The sequence below is a fragment of the Lithobates pipiens genome, unplaced genomic scaffold (assembly GCF_037356315.1).
Source record: "Lithobates pipiens isolate NorthernLeopardFrog02 unplaced genomic scaffold, aLitPip1_a1.2 Scaffold_13, whole genome shotgun sequence".
Taxonomy (NCBI): Eukaryota; Metazoa; Chordata; class Amphibia; order Anura; family Ranidae; genus Lithobates; species Lithobates pipiens.
Window position 1 is genome coordinate 248,653,375 of NW_027507718.1, and position 26,891 is coordinate 248,680,265.

Genomic DNA, 26,891 nt, shown 5'->3' on the forward strand with positions numbered 1-26,891 from the left:
TGGGATCTGTGTGTTTCCCAGCAGGCAGCAGGGGACTTTCGGAAAGGGGCGTAATCTACGCCCCTTTCCGCAGAGAGCTATCCAGGAAGTGGGTGCAGATACCTGTACTGTACAGGTACCTACACCCCCCTCCCCCCTGATAGGTGCCAATTGTGGCGCCGGAGGGGGGGAGGATTCCAACGAGCGGAAGGTCCACTTTAGGGTGGACCTCCGCTTTAAGCTTGGCTTGCATACACACGGTCACACAAAAGTTCTCTGAACTTTTGACCGTCAAGAATGCGGTGATGTACAACACTACGACGAGCCGAGAATATGAAGTTCAATGCTTCCGAGCATGCGTTGGAATTTTGCACATCGGAATTGCTACAGACGATCAGAATTTCTGATCGGAACTTTTTCCGTCTGAATGACCTGCTCTCAATCTTTTGCTAACAGAAATTCCGCCAGCAAAAGTCTGATGGAGCATACACACGATCGGAATTTCAAACCAAAAGCTCTACGCCCCTTTCCGCAGAGAGCTATCCCGGAAGTGGGTGCAGTTACCTGGATTATCCAGGTAACTGCACCCCCCTCCCCCCTGAAAGGTGCCGATCGTGGCGCCGGAGGGGGGGAGGATTCCAATGAGCGGAAGGTCCACTTTAGGGTGGACCTCCGCTTTAAAGTAGAACTATAGGCAAAACTTTTTTATTTTTTATTTTGCATAGACTTATGCCTCGTACACTTGAAGACATTATCGGACGAATGATTGTCCCTTTTTTTTTTTTTTTTTGCATCCTAGTCTCATAGCGAAAATAAAAGAGATTGCTAAAGTTAGGAAAATTCTTGTATGACAGAATAAAAATTCAGGAGTGATGTAATGAATTGTAGTTGTATTGTATTAATGTATTGTATCGCAGTTGTATTCTATTATTGTATTGTAGTTGTTATTGTATTAATGTATTGTATTGTAGTTGTATTGTATTAATGTATTGTATCGCAGTTGTATTGTATTATTGTATTGTAGTTGTTATTGTATTAATGTATTGTATCGTAGTTGTATTGTATTATTGTATTGTAGTTGTTATTGTATTAATGTATTGTATCGTAGTTGTATTGTATTGTAATTGTATTGTATTGTATTTTCAGACGACAACTGTACTGATTAAAACGAAAATCGTACGAGAACATTTTTTTCAAGCTCGATCCATTGGATACTTTTTTCACATGAATTGTCGTGATCAGCTCTGGAAAGCAATGTACTAATGATCGGATTATCATGTGATCACTCTGAAAGCAGTATTTTTATACGATTTTCTGATCATGTTTACGGCCCTTAAAGCATTTGTTATCCCAACACTTCATATTTCTGATATGTGTCCGCTGTACTTGTATGAAAAAGTATCCTGTTCTTTTTGTATTGCTTCTTTTATGTAAAATCCTTGGCGTTCCTGACAGTTCCTCTGCTTTCCTATTTTTTTTTTTTTAAATTGACCACACTAAGCAGGAGAGCACATCATGGTCATTTCTCCAGCTATACTGGAAACTCAGTGTACTGTCCTCCAATGATCAGACTTGTCTTGATTCCCCCCCCCCCCCCCCCCCCCCCGCTGCACAGCTATTCACTGGGAAGCTTAGTTGCTTGCTGCTTCTCCTCCCCCCAGCTCTTATGCAGCTAGGAACTGAGGGAATACTTCTTTATAATCACTTATAAAAAAAGGGAAAATCAGTATTTATAATTTGTTTCTTTTTTTATATCTATACAAAAATGTTTTGCCTTTAATTTTTATTTTAAACGCAATGGGTTGTTTTACAAGGTGATCGTTTACAATCACTTCAAGGGAGATGAGAACAGTTGGTCTGTACGCGTGATATTTAACCGCTTCCCGACTGGCACACGCTGATGTACGTCAGCAGAATGGCGCGGATAGGCAAATGGGTGTACAGGTTACGTCCCTTTAAATTTGCCGCCGTGCCATCGCGTGCGTGCCAGCCGGGACCTCCCTGAGTTGGGTCGTGGATCCCGCAGACTCGATTGGCGTGAGGATACCCGCGATCGGAGTAGCGCCCACATATGGAAACGGTGTTCAAACCACACGTGTGAGGTATCACCGCAATCAGCAGAGCGAGAGCAATAATTCTAGCCCTAGACCTCCTCTGTAATGCAAAACATGCAATCGGTAGAATTTTTTAAACATTGTCTATGGAGATTTTGAAGGGTAAAAGTTTGTCGCCATTCTACGAGCGGGCTCAATTTTGAAGCGTGACATGTTGGGTATCAATTTATTAGGCGTAACATTATCTTTCACAATATAAAAAAATTGGGCTAACTTTAAAGTTGTCTTCGTTTTTAATTTAAAAAAGTGTATTTTTTCCAAAAAAAAGTGCGCTTGTAAGACCGCTGCGCAAATACGGTGTATTCTCTAGGGTGATAGAAAAAAATGTATGATGTTTGGGGGTCCTAAGTAATTTTCTTGCAATAAAAACAGTTTTTCATTTGTAAAAAGCACATCTCAGAAAGAGGTTCGGTCCTTAATTGGTTAAAGGAACAGGAGTTATAACCTCTTTATCAGTATGTCACTGTAGACCGGGGGCGGGACTTGCAGGCACTGTTGTGTCCTGACGCACGCAGACCGCGCCCAGCTGGCACTATGTGGACAGTATATGAGACTGTACGCAGAGGGGCGGGCGGGGGCGGGACTTATAGGCACTGTTTCTCCAGCATGTCACTGACAGTGTGGGCGGAACTTGTAGGCACTGCGGCTTCTGTAGCCCACATGTATCTGTCGTGAGGTATACATTCAGGCTCCTCAGTGGGCATCCGATAGAGCTACAGTATTTTCAATGGACTAGGCACCGCCCCTGACCTAGCGACCAATCCGTCCCTGATCCTCGCCTATCCCTTCGTGACGATGGAGTGGGCGGTCGGAGAACACCTACACACCAACCAGGAGCGCAGCAGAGAGCCGTCATGAGTCGCCCCCTCCCTCCTGCATATGTCGGTCTGTGTGTCTCAGCCTCTCGTCATTGGCTCGTATTCGCTGTCGGTCAAAGGAGAGGGCGGGGCCTGTGTGGGAGTCATTTCCTAAACTTCCATGTTATGATGAGAAGACACAGGCAATCGGCCGGGGGGAGGTTCGTATGAACAGGGCTCAGGTAAGCGGCAGCGATCCATCACACCGAGCCCCATTGTGTGCACACACTCGCTCAGGGGTAATAGACAAGCCGTTACTATGTAGATCGCACTCTCATAATCGATCTGCTTAATTGTCTGTATGAGATCAATATATCTACCTGGAGTCCACCAACGCTGCCCTCCCAGCTCAGCATCACTCGGGGGAGAGCCCTCCTACCTTTTTCATGGATCAGATCGGCTCCAGTGATTGGAGAAATGACAGGCTGGGGGAATTGTTATTGATCAGTTCTAGTGATTGGAGAAGTGACAGGCTGGGGGAATTGTTATTGATCAGTTCTAGTGATTGGAGAAGTGACAGGCTGGGGGAATTGTTATTGATCAGTTCTAGTGATTGGAGAAATGACAGGCTGGGGAAACTTTTATATTGATCGGCTCCAGTGATTGGAGAAATGACAGGCTGGGGAAATTGTTATTGATCTGCTCCAGTGATTGGAGAAATGACAGGCTGGGGGAATTGTTATTGATCGGTTCTAGTGATTGGAGAAATGACAGGCTGGGGGAATTGTTATTGATCGGTTCTAGTGATTGGAGAAATGACAGGCTGGGGGAATTGTTATTGATCAGTTCTAGTGATTGGAGAAATGACAGGCTGGGGAAACTTTTATATTGATCGGCTCCAGTGATTGGAGAAATGACAGGCTGGGGAAATTGTTATTGATCTGCTCCAGTGATTGGAGAAATGACAGGCTGGGGGAATTGTTATTGATCGGTTCTAGTGATTGGAGAAATGACAGGCTGGGGGAATTGTTATTGATCGGTTCTAGTGATTGGAGAAATGACAGGCTGGGGGAATTGTTATTGATCGGTTCTAGTGATTGGAGAAATGACAGGCTGGGGGAATTGTTATTGATCAGTTCTAGTGATTGGAGAAGTGACAGGCTGGGGGAATTGTTATTGATCAGTTCTAGTGATTGGAGAAGTGACAGGCTGGGGGAATTGTTATTGATCGGTTCCAGTGATTGGAGAAGTGACAGGCTGGGGGAATTGTTATTGATCGGTTCTAGTGATTGGAGAAGTGACAGGCTGGGGGAATTGTTATTGATCAGTTCTAGTGATTGGAGAAGTGACAGGCTGGGGGAATTGTTATTGATCAGTTCTAGTGATTGGAGAAATGACAGGCTGGGGGAACTTATATTGATCGGCTCCAGTGATTGGAGAAATGACAGGCTGGGGGAATTTATATTGATCGGCTCCAGTGATTGGAGAAATGACAGGCTGGGGAAATTGTTATTGATCTGCTCCAGTGATTGGAGAAATGACAGGCTGGGGAAATTGTTATTGATCGGCTCCAGTGATTGGAGAAATGACAGGCTGGGGGAATTGTTATTGATCGGCTCCAGTGATTGGAGAAATGACAGGCTGGGGGAATTGTTATTGATCGGCTCCAGTGATTGGAGAAATGACAGGCTGGGGGAATTGTTATTGATCGGCTCCAGTGATTGGAGAAATGACAGGCTGGGGGAATTGTTATTGATCGGCTCCAGTGATTGGAGAAATGACAGGCTGGGGGAATTGTTATTGATCGGCTCCAGTGATTGGAGAAATGACAGGCTGGGGGAATTGTTATTGATCGGCTCCAGTGATTGGAGAAATGACAGGCTGGGGGAATTGTTATTGATCGGCTCCAGTGATTGGAGAAATGACAGGCTGGGGGAATTGTTATTGATCGGCTCCAGTGATTGGAGAAATGACAGGCTGGGGGAATTGTTATTGATCGGTTCTAGTAATTGGATAAATGACAGGCTGGGGGAATTGTTATTGATCGGTTCTAGTGATTGGAGAAATGACAGGCTGGGGGAATTGTTATTGATCGGTTCCAGTCCTTGGAGAAATGACAGGCTGGGGGAATGGTTATTGATCAGCTCTAGTTGTTGGGGAAATGATAGGCTGGGGGAATTGTTATTGATCGGTTCTAGTGATTGGAGAAATGACAAGCTGGGGGAATTGTTATTGATCGGTTTCAGTCCGTGGGGGAATGGTTATTGATCAGCTCTAGTTGTTGGGGAAATGATAGGCTGGGGGAATAGTTAATATTTGTCTCTAGTGGCTTGGAGAAATGACAAGCTGGGGGAATGGTTATTGATCAGCTCTTGTGGTTGGAGAAATGACAGACTGGTTATTGATCAGCTCTAGTTGTTGGAGAAATGACAGGCTGGGGTTATAGTTACTATTTGGCTCTAGTGGCTTGGAGAAATGACAGGCTGGGGGAATGGTTGATCGGCTCTAAGTGGTTGGAGAAATAATAGGCTGGGGGTATAGTTACTATTTGGCTCTAGTGGCTTGGGGGAAATGACAGGTTAGGGGGAATGTTTATTAATCTGCTCTAGTGGTTGGAGAAATAACAGGCTGGTGAAATGGTTATTGATCGGCTCTAGTGATTGGGCTGTAATGGTTGGGGGGATCCTTGCGGATGGAAGTGTGGCCCTTGCGGAGAAGATCGGACCACTTTCTGATGTCTGGAGCTGTGTCTGAGTCCAGCTTGTGTTCTCAGGGATTTATTTGTTGTAATCTGTGGCAAGGACTCGGAGATCTGTGATCAGCTGATCGTGTGCAGCCATGACAACTCTATGATGTGTATGCGGAGTGCAGAGCAGTCGTGCACCATTGTTATGACAATTTCTCCAGCAAGCCCTGCAGAATGTGATAAAATACAGACCTAGAAATCGAATGCTGATGAAAAGAGCTCGGACTGGGACATCCACACGATGAACCCTTTGGTGATGGGTGTATACCCTTTGGTTGTACTTTGTTATTGAATGAAATGTGTAGCTGACGCCTGTACCTATCTCAGTCAGTTTTGTGAGTTGGGATGAGCTCAGGCAAGTTTCAACCTTAGTCCCAGCCCTCCAGGAAGCTGTAGCCTGTATTGACCAATCATCTGCAGCCAAGGCATTCCCCGCCCCGAAGCTGCATCTATACAAGAGGCGTGTATACCGAAGAATTCCAGGACTGCAGATGATTGGCCAATACAGGTGACGGCTTCCTGGTGGGCTCACTCAGGTAGGTTGGGACTAGGGTCAAAACTTGCCTATTAACAGTATTTGTAAATATAGAGGGCCCCGCATGCAGCCCCTGGGAAGTCCAAAGGGCCACACAATGGCATCTGTACTTGCAATAAAGTGGAACTAAACCTTTCTATCCTTTACATCCAAGGAAGGTTGCCATGGTGCTGCACATGTGATCAGTTGTGACACCAGCCATTTGATGGTTTGACCATTCGGTTGAGAACACAAGCAACTGTGACAGTTTTAATTTTGGGAAACTTGCTAAAGCTGATCTCCAGCTTTAGTTTCAGTTTAACCACTTCAATACCGGACACTTTTACCCCCTTCCTGCCCAGGCTGATTTTCAGCATTCAGCGCTGTTGCACTTTGAATGACAATTGCGCGGTCATGCAACACTGTACCCAAACTACACTTTTATAATTTTGTTCACATAACTAAAGCGTTCTTTTCAGTGGTATTTATTCACTTTTTCTTTGCAAAACAAAGGAAAAAAAAAAGCACAACAATTTTTATATATATATATATATATATATATATATATATATATATATATATATGTGTGTGTTCGTGTGTGTGTATGTATGTGTATATATATGTGTGTGTGTATGTATGTATGTATGTATATATATATATATATATATATATATAATTTTTTTTTTCATACAGACACCAGAGCAATACAGTGTTACCATAGTAACACTGTACTACGCTATGTATATTACAGTTATAAGAAACTATTTTTTATGAACGAAAAAGGCTTGTTAAAGCGGAGCTCCACCCTAGAGTGGAGCTTCCGCTCATTGGAACCCCCCCGGCTCCACAATTGGCACCTTTCAGGGGAGGTTAGTACAGTTACCTGTATAATACAGCTATTTGCACCCACTTCCGGCATAGATTTTCCGCAGAATCTGTGGATATTTACGCCACTTCCCGCGGGTCCCCCACTGTCTGCTGGGAAACACACAGATCCCAGAGACAGCAGGGACCATCCTCATTGCGCAGCGCGACTCGCGCATGCGCAGTAGGGAACAGGGAAGTGAAGCCGAAATGCTCCACTTCCTGATTCCCATACCCAAGATGGCGGCGCCAGCACCCGAGAGCCGATCGAGAGATCGGCTTCGGGTGCCGACATCGCGGGTGCGCTAGGCGGGTAAGTGTCCTTGTATTTGTAGCTGCTGACTTAAAAAAAAACATAACGTCGGAACTCCCGCTTTAAGTGTTTGCTATTGTGATTGGCTACAGTTAATCATATAGTACAGATGGGCTGTAATTGGCCCTGTCTGTACCCTGTGATAACTGTGACCAATCGCAGAGCTCATCACAATACTACACAATGAAAGACATGAATCTTGGCCTTTCAGTGTGTACAACTGTCATGTGATCTGATTGGTCACATGATACTGGCAGCGGTACCGGTGAACGCGGTGGGTGACATATCGCACTGGAATGCAGCCTGATCCTGGGAGGATGTCATATGACAGTCTGGGGGTATAGTTACTATTTGGCTCTAGTGGCTGGGAGAAATGACAGGTTAGGGAACAAGAACAACAGTGTTAAATCGTTTGATCAGGCCAAGCTGGCCCTGGCCGCTGGGTGAGTTGTTTAACCAGTTCCCGACCGGCACACGCCGATGTACGTTGGCAGAATGGCACGGGCAGGCATATTGGCGTACGGGTACATCCATTTTAATATGCCGCCCTTCCATCGTGTGCTCGCAAAATTGTCGCTCTGTTTTTGTTTATAGCGCAAAAAATAAAAACCGCAGGGGTGATCAAATACCCCCAAAAGAAAGCTCTATTTGTGGAAAAAAAAAGGACGTCAATTTTGTTTGGGAGCCACGTCGAACGACCGCGCAATTGTCAGTTAAAGCAACACAGTGGCGAATCGCAAAAAGTGGTCTGGTCTTAAGCCAGCAAAATGGTCCGGTCTGAAAGTGGTTAAACTGTGTAGCCACAGCTACATACAGTATACAGCTCTGTGTTTGGGGTGTGAGATGAGACCTTCCTATCTCACACTCAGAACAGAATAGTATAGGCCTTGAGTGGTGCTCAGCTATCCACAGGTAGCTTTTGTATTCTGTCAGTGAATACAAAGCCTGCTCTAATTGGTTGAGTCAGAGATTGTGACATCATTAGCCTCTGTGACTCACGCAATCAGAGGAAACTTTCTAATTATTGAGAGAATACAAAGCTGCCATTTGAATGGCCGAGGGCCACTCAGATGGGTTCTTTTTTTGTTCCGGGTGTGAGACAGGAAGGTACCTGGAACACAGAGCTGTATACTGTATGTAGCTAAGGCTACGTACAGTTTATACAGCACACCCAGTGGTTGCACATTTTAGCTTGGCCAAACAAACTGTTTGACCTGAAGCTAAAGTTAGAGATCAGCTCAAAAAATATATGTTTGCCACATTTTAGTTAAGTATTAAAAAATTGAATATAAAAATTCATTTATTTTATTTTTTTTTAATTCTGTCACCAGTCAGTACAGGCAATCCCGAGTTAAGAACGACTGACTTGTAAACGACTCTTACTTACGAACGGGACGTCTCTGCCATTCTGCGCATGCACGGACACTTTTTGACATCGGAAAATGATGTCTGCGCATGTGCGGCTACTTGACAGAACATCTGAAAACGACGTCTCTGCCGTTCTGCGCATGCACGTCCGACTTACGAACATTTTCAACTTAAGAGAAAACCGGTGTCCTATCATATACTGTCCGCTGTGTACTGCACATGCACAGTACACAGCACATACAGATTCCGAAAATAGCCGAAGATGAATGGCGCCTGCGCCGTGAGTCCAGGTTCTATCCCCACCATCCAAGTGGCATGGCGAGCGAAGCGTGGCAAGCGGCCCTCTAATTTTCCCAACCCTATGTCCGCTTGGATGGTGGGGCTACCACCTCCACTCACGGCGCAGGCGCCGTTCATCTTCGGAGATTTTCCGAAGCTTGCACGGAGCGGACACTATACGGAGCGGACACTATACAGAGCGGACACTATATGATGGCAGGACACTATCTGCCAGAACACCGGCAGTCCCTAACCCATTCGTAACTCGAGGACTGCCTGTATCCCTATTCACCGCCACATCAGTCTTATGATGATGCTGTACTGCACTGGTGACTATGTAAAATTTTTTTAATAAATTGTGAAACAAAACTAATTTTGTCCAATTTCTTAATTTTCCCAAAAATCGTCACCAAAAAATTACAACTTGCCACGTACTTCTTACTAAGTGCTTCAGTCTGTCTGTCTACTATCCGAAAAGGGGTCATTTGGGGGGTGTTTGTACTGTCCTGGCATTTTAAGGGCCTCAAGAAATTGAATTGTTCAATTATCATATATATATCTATCTATATCTATATCTCTCTATCATAATTTTATAGACACTAACTTTTACACAAATCAATTAATATACATTTATTGGGATTTTCATTTTACCAAAGACATGTAGCAGAATACACTTTGGCCTAAATCTATGAAGAAATTAAATTTTTTTGGGATATGGGAAAAAAAAAAAAAGATTTTTATTCAGTATGAAAAAAAAAAAAAAAAAAAAAAAAAAAAGATAAACATACAGATCAAAACAGTTGTTACATGACGGCATATAACCAGGACAGTATAACAATACCATTTAAAAGGAACAACATGGAAGTACATCTTAAAATGAGAATTAGCATCATAGGGTTGAGGGTCACCTTTTCACTTTGCACCCCCCCCCCCAATCCCCCCAAGATGATCAAGGGAAGGAGAGGGGTTATTGAATTGTTCCCGGTCAAAGTCTAGGGTGTAGTGTTTCCCATTAAGGCATATGTGGTATCCAAAGAGAGGTGTCTACTATTAAGTCTGTATAAAAGTTCAGTAATAAGAAAAAGGAGAAAACCGAGATGTAGAAGGAAAGAGATTAAAGGGGAGGGTAAAGAGGAGGGAGGATGGGGGGGGGGGGGGGTGATGCCTATGGTAGGAAGAGGGAGGGAAAAGCGGATGTTGTGATGGAAGGGAGGGTATCGGGGGGGGGGGGGGTGAGTAAACGGGGGATATTTATATCCCCCACCACCACCCCCAAGGTAACCCGCACCTTGTTGCGGATTTCACAGGTCAACCCTAAAGCCCCATACACACTATCAGTTTTTCAGCTGAGTTTTTCCTTCAGATTTACCAAAACCATATAATATGAGGACAAACCTTTAGGAGTTTCAATTTGTATGCAATCAGGCAGGCCCTTGCTGCACTACATGGTTTTGGTAAATCTGAAGGAAAAACTAAGCAGAAAAACTGATAGTGTGTATGGGGCTTAAGAGACATACTGACGATATCTATCAGTGGTTGTGAAATGAGTCCAGCAAGCCCATGCGATTGGAAATTTATGCATTCTATCTTGTGAAATATGGATCAATTCCTCCATGTCCTTTAGTTTAGATATTCTTGCAAACCATTCCCTGATCGTTGGAGTGTAGGTGGAGCCCCAATGCTTGGAGATACAAAGTCTGGGTGCGTTGACCATATGCATGGCCAAGGATTTGTAATAATCCTTTTTGGATAGGGATTTATGGTGTAAGAGGAACTGGGCTGGGGTGAAATCGAGAGTGAGTGTGGTGATACGTCTGATTAGACCGTGGACCCCCCTCCAAAAGGGTTGGAGGTTCTCACAGTCCCACCACACATGGAACATCATGCCCAACTCTGATCTGCATCTCCAGCAGGTATTGCAGATGTTAGACGCGAACTTGTGGAGACGTGAGGGGGTCCTGTACCCCCTGGTGACCACTTTGTAACAGTTTTCATGGATAGCAACGTTTAACCAGCCCTTATGTGCATAATCGCAGACCGTGTTCCATTCCTCAGTTGTTTGGGGTGTTTGTAAGTCTCTATTCCAGGATATTTATGAGGGAACTGGGGCCTGAACTGATGATTCCCGAGAGGAGGGTGTACAGGAGAGAAATAAGATGCCTTTGCTGTGACAGAGGGATTCAAAGGGTCATAAGTTGTCTCATCCAATTCGTTGGATGGGCATGGTTGCAAGGAAGTGGCAGACATGCCAGTAGGTCAAGAAGGAGAACAAGGCCATATAATGCCGCGTACACATGATCAGAGTATCCGGCGGACTTAGTCTGGCGGACAAACCGCCGGAAAGTCAGCCGGACTTTCTGAACGAGCAGACCTGCCCACACACAACCAGACTTTTCCGGCGGACCTAGTCCACCGTACTTTTGAAATGAACGGACTTGCCCACACACGGAGGAAAGCCTGTTAATTTTGAACGCAGCTCCAGGTAGCAGGGACTAGCGAAGGAAGTCAGTGTTGCTGCCTTTGGCGGCGAGATTGACATGTCGCTGGCCCCGTTACCTGGTATGGACTTAAAGGGGTGCAGCCCCCCCCACCCCAAAGCACCTTGTCCCCATATTGATGAGGACAAGGGCCTCTTCCCGACAACCCTGTCCGTTGGTTGTCGGGGTCTGCGGGCGGGGGGCTTATTGGAATCCGGGAGCCCCCATTAATAAGGGGGCCCCCAGATACCGGCCCCCCACCCTATGTGAATGAGTATGCGGTACAATGTACCCCGACCCATTCACCTGGTGAAAAAAAATGTAAATAAAACACAACACAAGGTTTTAAAATAATTTATTGCACAGCTCCGGGGGTCTTCTTCCGTCTTGGGGGGGTCTTCTCGCCGAACTCCTCCGCTATCTTCTGCTCTTTTGCTAGCTCTTTTTTACTAGCGGAGGAGCCCGGCTTTCTTCTTCGTCGCCGTACGGGGGTCTTCTTCCAACTTCGGGGGTCTTTTCCCCCTCTACGTTGTTCTTGCCGAGCCTCCGCTTTCTTCCTATAGCTCTTTTACTAGCGGTGGCCCGGTCTTCTGTCGCCGCCTCTTCTTCCCACTTCGGGGGTCTTGTCCCCCTCTTCGGTTCTTCTTGCGGGCCTCCGCTCCTTCTTCCAGTTCTTTTACTAGCGGTGGCCCGGTCTTCTGTCGCCGCCTTCTTCCTTGAGATGTTGACTCAACGCTGTCTCTGGCCCGCAATGACAGGGATGTGTTGCGTGGTGACTTATATAGGGACAATGGGCGGGGTCACAGGGTGATGTGCCCGCCCCTTATGATGTCACAGTCCTGGAGGATGCTGGGATTGCATTGTCCCTATATAAGTGGCCGTGTAACACGTCCCTGTCATTGCGGCCAGAGACGGCGTCAAGTCAAAATCTCAAGGAAGAAGAAGAGAAGGCGGCGACAGAAGACCGGCCACCGCTAATAAAAGTGCTGGAAGAAGAAAGCGGAGGCCCGGCAAGAAGAACCGAAGACAGGTTTAACGTTGGGATGGTGTTGTCCCTGGCTTCCCTGCCAGGGACAAAACCCACTTGTTCTAGGGATATGGGGCCGGGCAGTAAGGGGAGTAATCTATTAGCTAGGATCATTGCATATATTTTAATGTCTACCTTCTTTGGGTATCACAGCAATGTGGGCTGCTAGCATTATATCCGGTCTAATCTGGGGGTCCGATAAGGCATTAAAGGTAACTAAGTTTGGGGGAGAGGACATCAGCAAAGTTTTGTAGTACTGGAGGGGGAAGCCATCCAGTCCCGGGCTTTTGCCCATTTTCCTTTGTTTGATGGCCATCTCCAGTTCTATTGCTGATAGATGGCTTTCAAGATCAAGTGCTTGTTGGGGGGGGGGGGGGATTGGCTTAGGGCTATACCGGGAGAAGAAGTCTTTGAATTCGGTGCATGTTTCAGGGGTGGCCTGAGTTGTGTGGTTGGGCTGCAAGATGTAGAGCTTTAAATAACAGCTCTTGAATTCTTTAGCGTTAGCCTCATTCAACCAGAAGAGTTCCCCTGGGATTGCGTATATGGTGGATTGTAAAAAAAAAAAAAAAAAAAGGGCGGCTGCACTTGTTGCCATGTTCATAGAAGATCCTCTGGCCAAAAATGTATCTTCTTTTAGTGTGTTTGCCCAGCTCTTCCAAGAGGAGGGAGCCGGTATAGACCAAGTCCTGTAAGGTGGATTGTGCTTGTGTCTGTCTATGGGTTGTTTCAAGAGATTTGATTGAATTAAGGAGAGCATTAATAGTCTCTTGGTGTAATCTCTTAGCGTTTGCAGCTAGGGCCATCAGTTCGCTTCAAATAACGCATTTATGTGCTTCCCAAAGGGAGACTGGAGACCTTTCCGAATTTGAGTTTTCGTTAAAGTATTGCAGGATACAGGTGCGTATATGATAAATTTGATGCTGAATCTTTGAGTAGGGAGGAGTTTAGACGCCAGAGCTTCATTCTAGAGCAAGTTTCAAGGAAAGCTAGTGTGACCGTTATAGGGTGATCAGATAAAAACATCTGCTCTATAGTGGACTGTTGTAGGAAGGGTAAGTCTGTCTGGAAAAGGAAGTAATAACCAATCCTAGAGTATTTTTGATGTGGGGCAGAGTAAAAGGCGTAATCCTTGACTGAGGGAGACAGTGCACGCCACGTGTTGTGAAGGGTTAAATTTTGGAACTATAGTGTGATCTGGCGCACTGCTTTGTATGTTAAGGTAGAGGTTTCTGTGGAGGGGTCCAGTAAAGGGTTCAGAGGGGCATTGAAGTCGCCACCCAGAGGTATTAAACCTTTCTGAAAGGAAGCTAAGCCCTTGTATACACGGTCGGACATTCCGACAACCAAATCCGTCGTATTTTGTCCGAAACTGTTGCATACACACAGTCGGACAAAGTTGTCAGAAAATCCGATTGTACTTAACGTGATGGCGTTATTTCGTTAGGAAGGGACTACGTTCAGGCTAGTAGCCAGTAGCTTTGGTCTAGGAATTTGATCTGAGCATGCACTTTGTCCGATCGGAATTCTCTACACATAATCGGACAAAGTCCGATCGGATCATGTTGTCGGAAAATTTTATAGCCCAGCTGGAAAACTTCGACAGAAATAGTCCGATGGAGCCCACACACTGTCGGATTATGCGACAACACGGTCCTATCGGACATTGTCCATCGGAATGTCCGACCGCGTGTACAAGGGCTAAGAGGTCGCAGATTCTCCTATAAAAAGTAAACTGATGGTCATTGGGACAATATATATTGGCTAATGCTATTGGCTTAGAGGCATATGAGCCCTTGAGGAAGATGAATCTACTTTCTGGATCAATAAGAGGATCAATTTGCGTGCTTGGAAATTTAATATCTAGACGCCCTTAGTCTTGGCTTCAGGGTTGGTAGCATGAAAAGCTAAGTGGTATATGTGATTAGAGAGAGAGGAGTGAGGGTTGGGGGGAGGGGGAAGAGAAGAAAGAAAAAGAAGACAGAGGGGAGGGAAAGGTTGAGAGAAATTTTTATTTTTTTAGGGGGATAGAGGAAATTGGAAAAGTTGTAGAAGGAGAATCTCAACCAGCAGACCTTAAATGGAGACTTAGTGGGATGTGTTGTCCAAGCTACTGCTTGACGCCCTGAGAGTTAGCTGTAGAGCAATTGCAAGTTAAGCATATGGAATAATATGTAATCACATTTAAGTCATTTAGGCGAGCATCTCAAGACCAGGGATGTCAGACCAGGTCAAGAAAAGCATTGTGCAAGCGTCTGATGCTATGGATAACTGAGCTCTAAGTTCAGTTTGCTAGGCAGACAGCTCTAGTAGGGATATTGCGCATCTTGAGATTAGCCTGATGGTACATCCCGTGTGTTCAAGATAATACACACGATTATCATTCTTACTTAGGAAACTAAACATTCACGTAACTTAAAGCATCAATGAGTGTCGTTTGTACCTGTAGACGAATTTCTGGGGGATGTGTAATAGAACAGTGCCCGGTAACAGCAGGCTATAATGTTGGACGTAGGAAAGGGGTGGAAATTCTAGGAGAAAGTCACAGGATGCTGGCACAGATGTGCTTGGTTAAGTCCAGCAAGACAGCATGTGGCTTAGAGTCATCCTTGGTGTGAGTGTAAAGGGGATAACATTACCTCATGCCGGATGAGTTCTCCGGCCTCAAAACCAATTGCAGTCTGCCTTAGCAGGTCTGTGGACATCTTCCTAGGAGAAGGTTACTATGACCGAGTGTATCAGGGAGCTGCGTATGAACCGGGAAAGATTCTCCTCAGTCTCCATCTGGTAGGTAGATCGAGGCTCCTGCTGCTTGGGGGTGAAGAGTGAAGCAGGAGGAGATAACAGTCTGGTGGAGAAGCCATTGGGAAGAAACAGTGCAGCAGAGGATGGGAGTCACACACAGAGAGAAAGAGAAAGGAGTTGTGCGCGGAGGTGTTTACTCACAAGTGGCGGTTTATGGCTAAAGCTCTGTGTCTGCGGGGTCTCTGATGTTGAGCCTTCGGCGACGGGTTAAGGGAAACTGGGAGCCATGATTCTGAGGGGAAGTAGAGCGCGTACCAGTCCAGAAGCTCGATGCGTGGGAGATCGAGCTGGTCACAAAAGCCTTGTACGTCTTCCAGCGTACGCAGTAAGGCAGAGTGGCCTCTGGCGGATGCGGCTAGACCAAAGGGGAACTTCCACCGATATTGAATGTTCCGGGATCGAAGGGCCTTCCAATAGGAGGCACAAAGATCTTCTGTTTTGGAGCGTTATCTGAGATAAGTCCTGAAATAGTTTCACTTCAGTGCCATTGTGAAAGATTCGGCCCCATTCCCTTGCTTTGAGGAGGATTTTCTCTTTGAGAGGAAAGTTAACCAGACAACGACATCTCTGCGTGGCTCATTCTCACTGGGTTGGGGGCGTAGAACGCGATGGGCGCTTTCCATGTCAATAGGAGAGTCTGCGGGACGGTAGATTAAATCATTACATATTGTGCAGATGGTCTGCTGCAGTGATCCCAGGTCAGTGCTCTCAGGGACCCCTCGCACTCTGATGTTATGTCTCCGGCTTCGATTGTCGAGGTCTTCCACATGCCTGTGTAGGTCGAATAGTTGGGAGAGCTGAGTCTGGGTGGTTTGTTCCATGCTATCAATGTGATGGGCTACCGCCTGGATGTCTGATTTTAAGTCAGCGATCGCGGCTGTGACAGTGCTTTTGATGTCTGAGGCCACTTTTTTAAAATCGAACAGGCTCGGTGGGTGCGCCCTTCCGAAACTAGGGGTTGTTCCTCCCATCATCTGCTTATCAGATGCCGCGCTAGGTGAGATCGGAGTCTGGGCCTGTAATGCCACCTGTGCGGACAGCCGCTGGGTCCAGAATAGCCCCAGGATGCTTCTGCTCAATTGTGTACCTGAGTCCATGGCTGCACGTGATGCAGAGGCGCTTCGGGTGGATCTGTTCATAATGATATTGAGGTGTAGGCTCACCTTAAAGCAGTGTTTCTCAATTCCAGTCCTCAAGGTGCACCAACAGGTCATGTTTTCAGGATTTCCCTCAGATGAAAGAGCTGGGGTAATTACTAAGGCAGTGAAACTGATCAAATCTCCTGTGCAATGGAAAGCCTGAAAACATGACCTGTTAGTGGACCTTGAGGACTGGAATTGAGAAACGCTGCCTTAAAGCAAGATCCGTCCCTGGGTCGCAGGAGCTATTAACTTATGCTGCCATCTTGGTCTCTGTCCAGGACACGCCCCCTAGATATGTTTTTAACAGAAAGTAGGAAATTTTTTTTTTTTTTTTTAAATCAGTCTATTTTCATTTGTATAATAAGAACTGGTGATCAAATACCACCAAAAGAGAGCTCAATTTGTATAAAAAAGATGATAAAAATTGTATTTGTGTACAGTGTTGCATGAAGTTGCCAGTTAAAGTAGCACAGTGCTGAATAGCAAACAATGCCCTGGTCATGAAGGGGGTAAAACATTGCAAGCTCCAGACCAAGCTATCTAGACAAAGTAACAGAGGATTGAGTGTATGTGGTTTTTCATTCAGGAAATTTGATTCATTCCAAAATCGAGTAATAATGGTGAACAAATTGTAGGTACTTTTAAATTACATTTCTGAAGTCATCAGATGTACTGTGAGAATTTATGTACAAACATTCGGTCAAAAATCTTCTAGTGTAAAACCAGCTTAAAGTAGTATATAACCCAAAAGGAAATATTTATTATGTTGCAGCTTGCCAATTCTTAGATGTGATGGCTGCATTTATTTTTGTTTCACTGTGACCTATGGTGCGACTTTGATGTGACTTTCAGGGATTGCCTGGATAATCTTGGATCCAAAACACATCAATGTGTGATCCGACTTGGAGGCGACTATGGGCACAAGTCAGATAGAAGTCGCCTTAAAGTAGTGGAGGATCCTTTTTCTAAAGTCAGAGCAACTTCAGTAGTGATAATTAACGTGTTACTAAACAACAATAAAGTCAGTCTGTATATGCAGCCTCTGGGATACAGAGTAAAAATAAATACTATCAATAAATATTTAATATTTACATATTAATCTTTATTATTTTTTGGCAATACGATGGTGTGGACAGATTTTTGCCACTCACATGCTGTGTCACACCCCTCCTACCTGTGTCTTAGAATAAGAGGGAGGTGAAGCCTCCATCAATCAAGATCTAAGACTATGTCCTCCCCTGCAGTGGGGCTGCCTCTGTTCTGCAAGGATTAAATGCTCATTTAAATCTAGGGGATGGGAAAAGCAGGCAAAAGCTCCCCTGCTCTCCGGTGGTGGACTGAGCATCGGGTCCAGTGTAGGAGTATGGGCTCTGCATCGGACTTGGTAATGCCAGAGAATCTGGCACTGCCAAAGTGTAGGGCAGTAGAGACCAGTCTAGCTGCACATAGAAGTCTGAGGGAGTGAAGAATTGGTTAAGTAAAACTGCTTTTCATGTTCCCTTGGACCTAAACAAATATTTAACCCTTGCAGTGCATGGGCAGCCCCACTGCTAAGGAGCATTTTTGTTTGCCTTTAGGGCTAACTTTACACAAATGTGTTGATGTACATTCATGATACCCTACAACTGATTGTAATGCCGATCTGGGGTGCTCAAATGTTATAACAGGTTTGGCGATTCACTGTGCGATGAAGGTGCAAGCTTCCATGCTTAATCCAAAAACAATATAGACATGTAGAAACATAAGGACAACACGACACAAACAGGTGATGTAGAGACTGAATGCCGAGTCGCGCTGCGTTTTATGAATTATATTTATTTATTAATATTGGGTACATCCAGATCTCTCTCCGAGATACTCTGATGCACTGTACACACGACCGGGCTTTCCGGCAGAATCATTCCGTCGGATAGTCCGATCGTTCTTCTTTAAAAAATTCAGACGGAACTAGAAATAGAACATGTTTCAAATCCATCCAACAGACTCAATTCCTATCGGGAAAACCGTTCGTCTGTGCGCTGGTCCGACGGACCAAATACGACGTAAGGGAAGCTATTGGCTACTGGCTATTGAACTTCCTTTTTTAGTCTCGTCGTAAGTCCTCATGTTCAAAATGAACGGACTTTATTTAGTTCCTTCGTGTGTGGGCAAATCTGTTTGTTCGGAACTCCGCCGAAAGTCCGTCAGGAAGACCGTCGGACCTTTTCTACCGGAAAGTCCGGTCGTGTGTATGCGGCATAAAGGGCACTTTTATGGCTTGTATCATGATTTACGTGCCTACCCTTAGAAGTTGATGTCAGCCATCCTCAAGCAGCACAAACAGGAAACTCTATGCTCTCTTCTATCATTACAGGGCATTGTGGGACAATATATTCCTCCTGCTTTTTTTTTTTTTTAAAGTGGCACAAGCGATTTTGAAGTGAAGTGACGCTAATGCTTCATGGTTTGATAATGTGAACAGCACTGTCAAACGCCTGATTTCAATACCAGTGTTAATTTAGCCTTATGCCGTGTACACACGATCGGAATTCCGGCCAGTAAAAGGACGATGAGAGCTTTTCATCGAAAAATGCGACCGTGTGTATGCTCCTTCGGAATTTAGCTGTCCGAATTTCCGCCAGCCAAAAATTGATAGCATGTTCTCAATTTTCTCGACGGAAAAACTTTCTATCGGTAATTCCGATCGTGTGTATGCAATTCCGACATGCCAAAAATCACACATGCTCAGATTCAACTATGAGACAGAAGCGATTGGCTACTGGCTATTGAACTTCCTTTTTCTAGTCACGTCGTACATGTTGTACGTCACCACGTTTATAAATGATCGGAATTTGATGTGACCGTGTGTAGGCAAGACAGCTTCCGTCAGGAAAATCATCGGAGCTTTTTCCGACGAGAATTCAGATCGTGTGTACGCGGCATTAGGCATTTTTAGGCACTGCTGAGTTTGTAGAGGCCGATTTGTTGACAGCCTTAAAGTGAAACTAAACCCTCCCATCCTTTTTTGCCAAGGAAGTTTTGCTTCAAAAATATGCAAATCAATACATTATTTATAAACCCACCCCCCTTGTTTTGCCTTTAGCTACAGGATGGGGAATGCCCCAGCCACAGATGATTGGCCCCGTACAGTGACAGTTTTCTGGCATGACTTGTTTGCAGCAGGTAGGGCGATTGATTGATCACTGCACAAGCAGCTAATCGTTGCTTCTATCTGCATACAAACAATGCCCTCCACCACCACCGCTACATAGATTCCTTTTACATTCAGAACTGAAGAAATGTATAGTATTACATTGCTCCTTTATTTATTAGCGCTATTTATATAGCGATTTGTGCAGCTCTTTACATATATTGTGAATTTGTATTGGTGAATTAAAGTAGTAGTAGTAAACTTCCCCATGAAAAAAATAAATAAAATTGTCCCTGCATTTTAATATCATAATGTGCTAGTATGCATCGCTGCCCTCTTCTCCATAAGCTCTGGTATGTGGGAGATCTTTCAGTGCCATTGAGTACAATGCAGGGCTGTTAATCTGTATCCACGTTAGTGCTAGGCCTTTTCTGGCACTTTTTGTTTATAAGTACAAATCTGTTTTTTTTTTTTTTTTGCTAGAAATTGCTTAGAAACCTCCAAACATTATATATATATATATATATATATATATATATATATATATATATATATATATCTATCTATCTCTATCAGAGACCCTGCAGAATAAACTGGCGATCTTTGCAATTTTTTATGTCACATGGTATTTGCACAGTGGTTTTTGAAACGCATTTTTTATTTTATTGGAAACTGTACACTCGTTAATCTTAGTGTAAAAAAATAAATAAAACCCCTACAATACATAACCCGATTTTTGGTAAAATTTAAAAGATGACGTTATGCAGAGTAAATAGATATCTATCATGTCACATTTTTTAACCACTTCAGCCCTGGAGCATTTGGCTGGCCAAAGACCAGAGCACTTTTCGCGATTCAGCACTGTGTCGCTTTAACTAACAATTGCGCGCGTGCAACGTGGCTCCCAAAGAAAATTGATGTCCCTTTTTTTTCCCCCACAAATAGAGCTTTCTTTTGGTGGTATTTGATCACCCCTGCTATAAAAAAAAATTAAAGAAAAGAAGAGCGACAATTTTGAAAAAAAAAACTATTATTTTTTACTTTTTGTTATAATAAATATCCCCCAAAAATATATAAAAACATTTTTTTCCCTCAGTTTAGGCTGATACATATTCTTCTACATATTTTTGGTAAAAAAAATCGCAATAAGCGTTTATTGATTGATTTGGGCAAAAGTTATAGTGTCTACAAAATAGGGGATAGTTTATGGCATTTTTATTAATATATATATATATATATATATATATATTTTTTTTACTATTAATGGCGGCGATGAGCGATTTTTATTTATTTTATTTATTTTTTCGTGACTGCGACATTATGGGGTACACATTGGACACTTTTGGCGCTATTTTGGGACCATTCAAATTTATACAGCAATCAGTGCGATTTAAAAAATGCACTGATTACTGTGTAAATGTGACTGGCAGTGAAGGGGTTAACCAGAAGGGGGTACTGTAGGGGTTAAGTGTGTCCTAGGGAGTGATTCTAACTGTGGGGGGGCTGTGTGTGATACTACACTGATCACCGCTCCCGATTACAAGGAGCTGTGATCAGTGGCAGTGTCATTAGGCAGAATGGAGAAATGCTTGTTTACATTAGCATTTCCCTGTTCTTCTCCGTGAGCCGATCGTGGGTATCCCCGCGGACATCGAGTTCGGGGGACTCGCGGTCGGACTGACGGGGCTCACGGCGGGCACGCGTGCCTGCTATGCAAGCCTCACGAGATCATGTACAATAACGTGATTTCGTGCAGCGGAGCCAACCTGCCGCAGTAAAACTGCGGTGGCTGGTCTGCAAGTGGTTAATATTGCGCATGCTTCTGGAATGATGACAAACTACGATACTTAAAAATCTCCATAGGTGCCGCTTTAAAAATTGTTGTGTGACAAACTTCGTACTCGAGGAGTATTTCTGCCCCCTATTAGCTTTCCTTGCCTGGTACCAGCACGGTCCAAGATCCCTCAGCCCACCCAGTCACTAGCCATAACTCAGTGTAGGGTGATAAACAGCATAAGGCTTTATTGAAGAACAAACACAAGTATATATCTCTGGGGACAATCCCGTCTCCTTGTTGGAATAGAGACACAGGGTGGGATAAACTTTACATCCAAACACATGATGCACAGGTACAGTAAAACTTATCAACACATCTATAATGCAGCCAACAACTAGGTACTGAAACTTTTAACAGCTATTTAAAACAGTAACTGGTCGTACAGACATTTTTTTTTTTTTCATGGAGAGACCTGCACACAGTTCAAATGTCCAATGTCAGTGTTCTAAGCATAATGGTTCAGGAGTAAAATAAAATGCAGAGTCCAGGGTGGTTGTAGTGAATCTGGTTAGATCAGACCAGACTGGGCTTCTCAGGTCACCCTGTGCCCCTAAAGGGCACAGGTTCATTTATGACTTACACATAAGAGGGGACTGGGGAGCTGAACCAGGAATTTCCTGACGCCTCCAAGGTAAGCTGGGTTCAACGTGCCCCTTGCCCAAAAGTGACTCCCGTCACTTATCTCCCCTTTCAGCAGCAGACTAACACAGAAGAAGACCCCAGACAGGTTGACTTTGAAGTTAGTCTGTAGTTCCAGTCCTCCAATGCCTATACCCACACAATACTGCCAAAACAATTGTCCCAAACAGAGCATTACTCACCCAGCTAACCTCTGCCTCTCTAGTAGAACATACCCTGCGGCTGGGGAGAAGTGCGGACTGGCCCTTCTCCCGGGAGTCCTTTCAGTCACTGGAGAGAAGACAGGGTGACTGGGCCCACTCCGTCATGCTGTTGGGGATCTGGGCTGACTGCCCAGCATTCCTGGGGTATACAGATGGAGACTCTAGTCCCATCCACTTTTACTCTATGAAATTCCCCCAGCGTTGTCAGAGCAAGGCTGATATCCTTCTCCAATACCAGACCCTTTTCTGGGGTTGTACCAGTAGAGACCGCAGTCCCATCCACTACCAAAGGAAATCCATCTTTTCTTAGTTGAGGGCAGAAGTCTGTATCCCTAATAGACACAGGGTAACTTACACATAAGAGGAGCCTGGGGAGCTGAACCAGGAGTTTCCTGACCCCTCTAAGGTAAGCTGGGTTCCACAAGCCTCCCACTCAAAGTGACTCCCGTCACAACCTGTTTAGAGTTACAGGGGATGTCTAGCACTCAAATTATTGCTCTTGCTCCAAAGTTCCTCACTTGTGGGGTGCGAACACTGTTTAACCACTTCAATACTGGGCACTTAGACACCTTCCAGCCCAAGCCAATTTTCAGCTGTCAGCGCTGTAGCAATTTGAATGACAATTGCGCAGTCATGCTACACTGTACCCAAACTAATTTTTTATAATTTTGTTCCCACAAATAGAGCTTTCTTTTGGTGGTATTTGATCACCTCTGCGATTTTTATTTTTTATTTTTTGTGCAATTTCTTTGTTTCTGTTAAAATTTTTGTAAATAAGTACGCTTTCTTCTTCAATGATGGGCACTAATGGGCACCGATGAGGTGGCACTGATGGGTACTTATGGGGGGCACTGATGGGCACTGATAGGTGGGCACTGATGGATGGCACTGATAACACTGGGTGGCATTGATGGACATCACTGAATTTATTTGATACATGATGGTGCCAGTCAGTGCCCATTTGTGGGCACTGATTGGCACAGATTGGGCTGTCATTTGCACATGTGGATGACCATGGGGTACATACCTGGCCATCCACATGTTGCCCACTTCCCTGGTGGTCCTGGGGGCTTCCCTGGTGGTCTAGTGTGGGCATCTGAGGGGGGGGATGAGCTGATAAACAATCACCGCCGATCGGCTCTCCTCTACTCCAGCCTGTCAGACGCGAGTGAGGAAAAGACCATCAACGGCTTTTCCTGTTTACATCGTGATCAGCCGTGATTGGACATGGCTGATCACGTGGTAAAGAGTCTCCGCCGGAGGCTCCTTACCAAGATCGGTGTAGCGGTGTGTCAGACTGACACACCGCCCCACCAATTATGGCTGCGATGCGTGCCCCCACGGGCGCGCAATGGCTGTTATCCTGAAGGATGTCATATGACGCCCAGTCAGGATAACAGAACCACTTCCTGGACGTCAATCTGCTATTGGCTAGTGGTTAAATATGCGTGTGTGTCTTACATTTGCATTCGCTCCTGCACACGAGCATAGAGGGATGGGGGCGCTTTTTTTCATTTATTTTTTATTTTTACACTGTCCCTCTTCTTTTTTATTTATTTATTTTTAATATCACTTTTATTTCTATTATTACGAATGTAAACGTCCCTTGATGACAGGTCCTCTTTATGGAGGGATCTTGGTTCTATAAGACCCCATTCACACCTGAGCGTTTTGTAGCCCTACACCTGAAGCTACAAAACGCTGGAGGGGAAAAAATACATTATTCTCAATGGAGATGGTTCACATCTCCACTCCAAGTCGCCTGAAGCCCTACGCTTGAAGCTCAAACAAGTTCCGGACCCTTTTTTGTCGCGCGAATCGGGCTGATTTGGGCGTTTTCATTCCCATAGAAACGAATGGAAACGCTCGATTCGAGCGTTTAGGCTGTATTCACACCTGAGCGTAGCTTTTTCAAGCGTTTTTTGCGGCGTTTTTTACCGCGATTCGCATCTTTACCCCGCTGTTATTTTTATTGTGCCTAGAATCGGGGTTGAATCACAGAAGAGTATACACAGGTTTGGGAGTGAGGGTACGGCTCCATGCATCGAGTTTGAGGCATTGCACCAGTGGTGACCTGAATGTACATGGACCGAATGTTGAAAACCTGCAGAAACCTTGGCTCGGTTCACACAGTAGGCGGCACGACTTGCAGCGCTGCGACCTGCCGCGACCTCAGCGGCGACTTGCAAAACGACTTCTGTATAGAAGTCAATGCAAGTCGCCCGAAGTCGCCGCAAAAGTAGTACAGGAACCTTTTTTCTAAGTCGGAGCGACTTGAGTCGCTCCTATTAGAACGGTTCTGTAGTACAGAACGGGGCGCGACTTGTCAGGCGGCGAAGTCGCCTGGACAAAAGAAATGAGCCTTTGTTTCTCCTGTGTTCGTCTATGCATACATCATTGTGTTCAGCACAGCTCCTCTTGCCTTCTCCAGCCACAACCTAGTTTTACATTCGACACCAAATACGGTGAAGTTCTCCAATGATTGGAACAAGTTTCTCGTTAGGGATTTCCTTCACAGCGACACATCACCTCATACATTCTTTATTGCTGTGAACACAACTTCCCCTTGTATGTTATTATTAAGGTGCACTGTTTATGTAACAGCTATTGACAAAGGGCTGTTATCTTACCTCATGAGGTTATCTCACTTCATGTGGTTATCGCACTTCATGCAGTCATATCAAAACAACTTTTATTTTCTTTTAAAGTAAAAGTTTAAAACCTAAAAAGTTAAAGCTACCCTGTAAAAGTTAGAACCTAAAGTTGGCCTCACACTGATCAAAATTTGGCCAGGTTTTTTATTTTTTATGTGGCTATACCTGTCTCACAGAAGTCAAACATTTGATTTTTGTTCATGGTACATCCTGGAAAACTTTTGTTGATCAGCAGCTGCAGTCGCTGATTAATGCATTCTGACAGTGGTGAGTCCATCTGTTATAATACAATATCGCTAAACAGGGATTCCTCCAACCACCTTGTTTGTGTGGATGGAGGAACCTTGTGTTTTTTTTTTTCGAAATTACAATTCTGTGGCCAGTTTAACCAGTTGACCTCTGGAAGATTTACCAGGCCATTTTTTGCGATACAGCAGTGCGTTACGTTTGATAATTGCATGGTCATGTGCTGCTGTACAAAATTGATGTCCTTTTTTTCCAAACCAATAGAGCTTTCTTTTGGTGGTATTTGATCACCACTGTTTATATATATATATATATATATATATATATATATATATATATATATATATATACATATATATATACACATACATAAATATTAAAAACATTTTTGGATATGTTTTATAGCGGAAAGTAAAAAATATGGCTTTTAAAAAAAAAAAAAAAATTGTCTGACTTTTTTTGTTTATAGTGCAAAAAAAATAAAAAGTGTGTATGTGTGTGTGTATATATATATATATATATATATATATATATATATATATATATATATATATATATATATATATATATATATATATATATATAATATAAAAAAAGCCATATTTTTTACTTTCCGCTATAAAACATATCCAATGAAAAAAAACAGTAACATTCAAATTTATGTATTCTGCTACATATTTTTGTTGAAAAAAAAAAAATCCCACTAAGTGTGTATATTGATTGATTGATTTGCACAAAAGTTAGAGCATCTACAAACTATGGTGTGTGTATATATTGGAATTCTTCTTTTTTTTAATTTTTTTATACTAGTAATGGCCGCAATCGACGACTTATAGCATGACTGCGATATTGCGGCAGACAATCAGACAATAATTGCCACTTTGTGGGAACCAGTTACACGAATACAGTGATCGGTGCTTAAAATATGGGAGGTCACTGTACTAATGAGACTGGCTGGGAAGTGGTTAAACATGTAGGGTAATTAAGGTGTTAAAATAGTAGGAAGAGCCAGCAAGACTGTAATCCTTGAAGTGTCGTTTATTTGTACATCAGGGTGACAATAAAACCATACTGACGTGTCTTGGCAATGGCCTTAGTTGTAGCTAGTTTGAAACGTGTGTGTGTGTGTGTGTGTGTGTGTGTGTGTGTGTGTGTGTGTGTGTGTGTGTGTGTAATATATGTGTATTATGTATAATATAATAATTTTAGAGCTGCACGATATTTGCCAAAATGAGAACCACTATTTTTTTTCCTTCATAAAAAGATCACGTTTCCCGCGATGTAAAATCTTTCACATTATACAAAAAAAATAACATGGGTTAACTTTACTGTTTTTAGTGTGGGTTTTTTTATTTATTAAAGTAATTTTTTTTTTATTTATTTTTTTAAATTGCATTTGAAAGACCGCTGCACAAATACAGTGTGACATAAAATATTGCAACAACCACCATTTTATTCTCTAGGGTGTCTACTATATATATATATATATATACACACACACACACTGTACAATTAATCGTCAAGAATCGTTATCGCGAATGTTTCACAATTCTTTATATGCAAAGAATTCTCTCTGCTCTTCTCTCTGCTCTTCTGAAGAAAGGAAGAGAAAAAACAGGCAGTCTGCCAAGACTCACAACATTCTTTAGCAGTTGAACTTAAGTATAAATATTGTAACAATTTGTCAATGGCATAGACTGTGTGTAAGTGAAAAAAGTTTAACCACTTAAACACTAAACCTTTTTCTGACATTTGTT

General features: G+C 43.8%; 1 protein-coding gene across 3 annotated transcripts in view; it reads left to right on the forward strand.

Annotated features, from left to right (window-relative positions):
- Positions 1 to 2,782: 2,782 nt before the first annotated feature.
- The window catches only part of HERC3 (HECT and RLD domain containing E3 ubiquitin protein ligase 3), a 125,119-nt gene continuing 101,010 nt past the window's right edge, over positions 2,783 to 26,891 (forward strand). The window contains exon 1 of one of the 3 annotated variants that reach the window (XM_077476495.1): positions 2,783 to 3,132. The gene's annotated coding sequence lies outside the window, so the exon portion shown is untranslated. The remainder of the gene's footprint in view (positions 3,133 to 26,891) is intronic. The other 2 variants (XM_077476494.1, XM_077476493.1) reach the window with 2 other exon arrangements.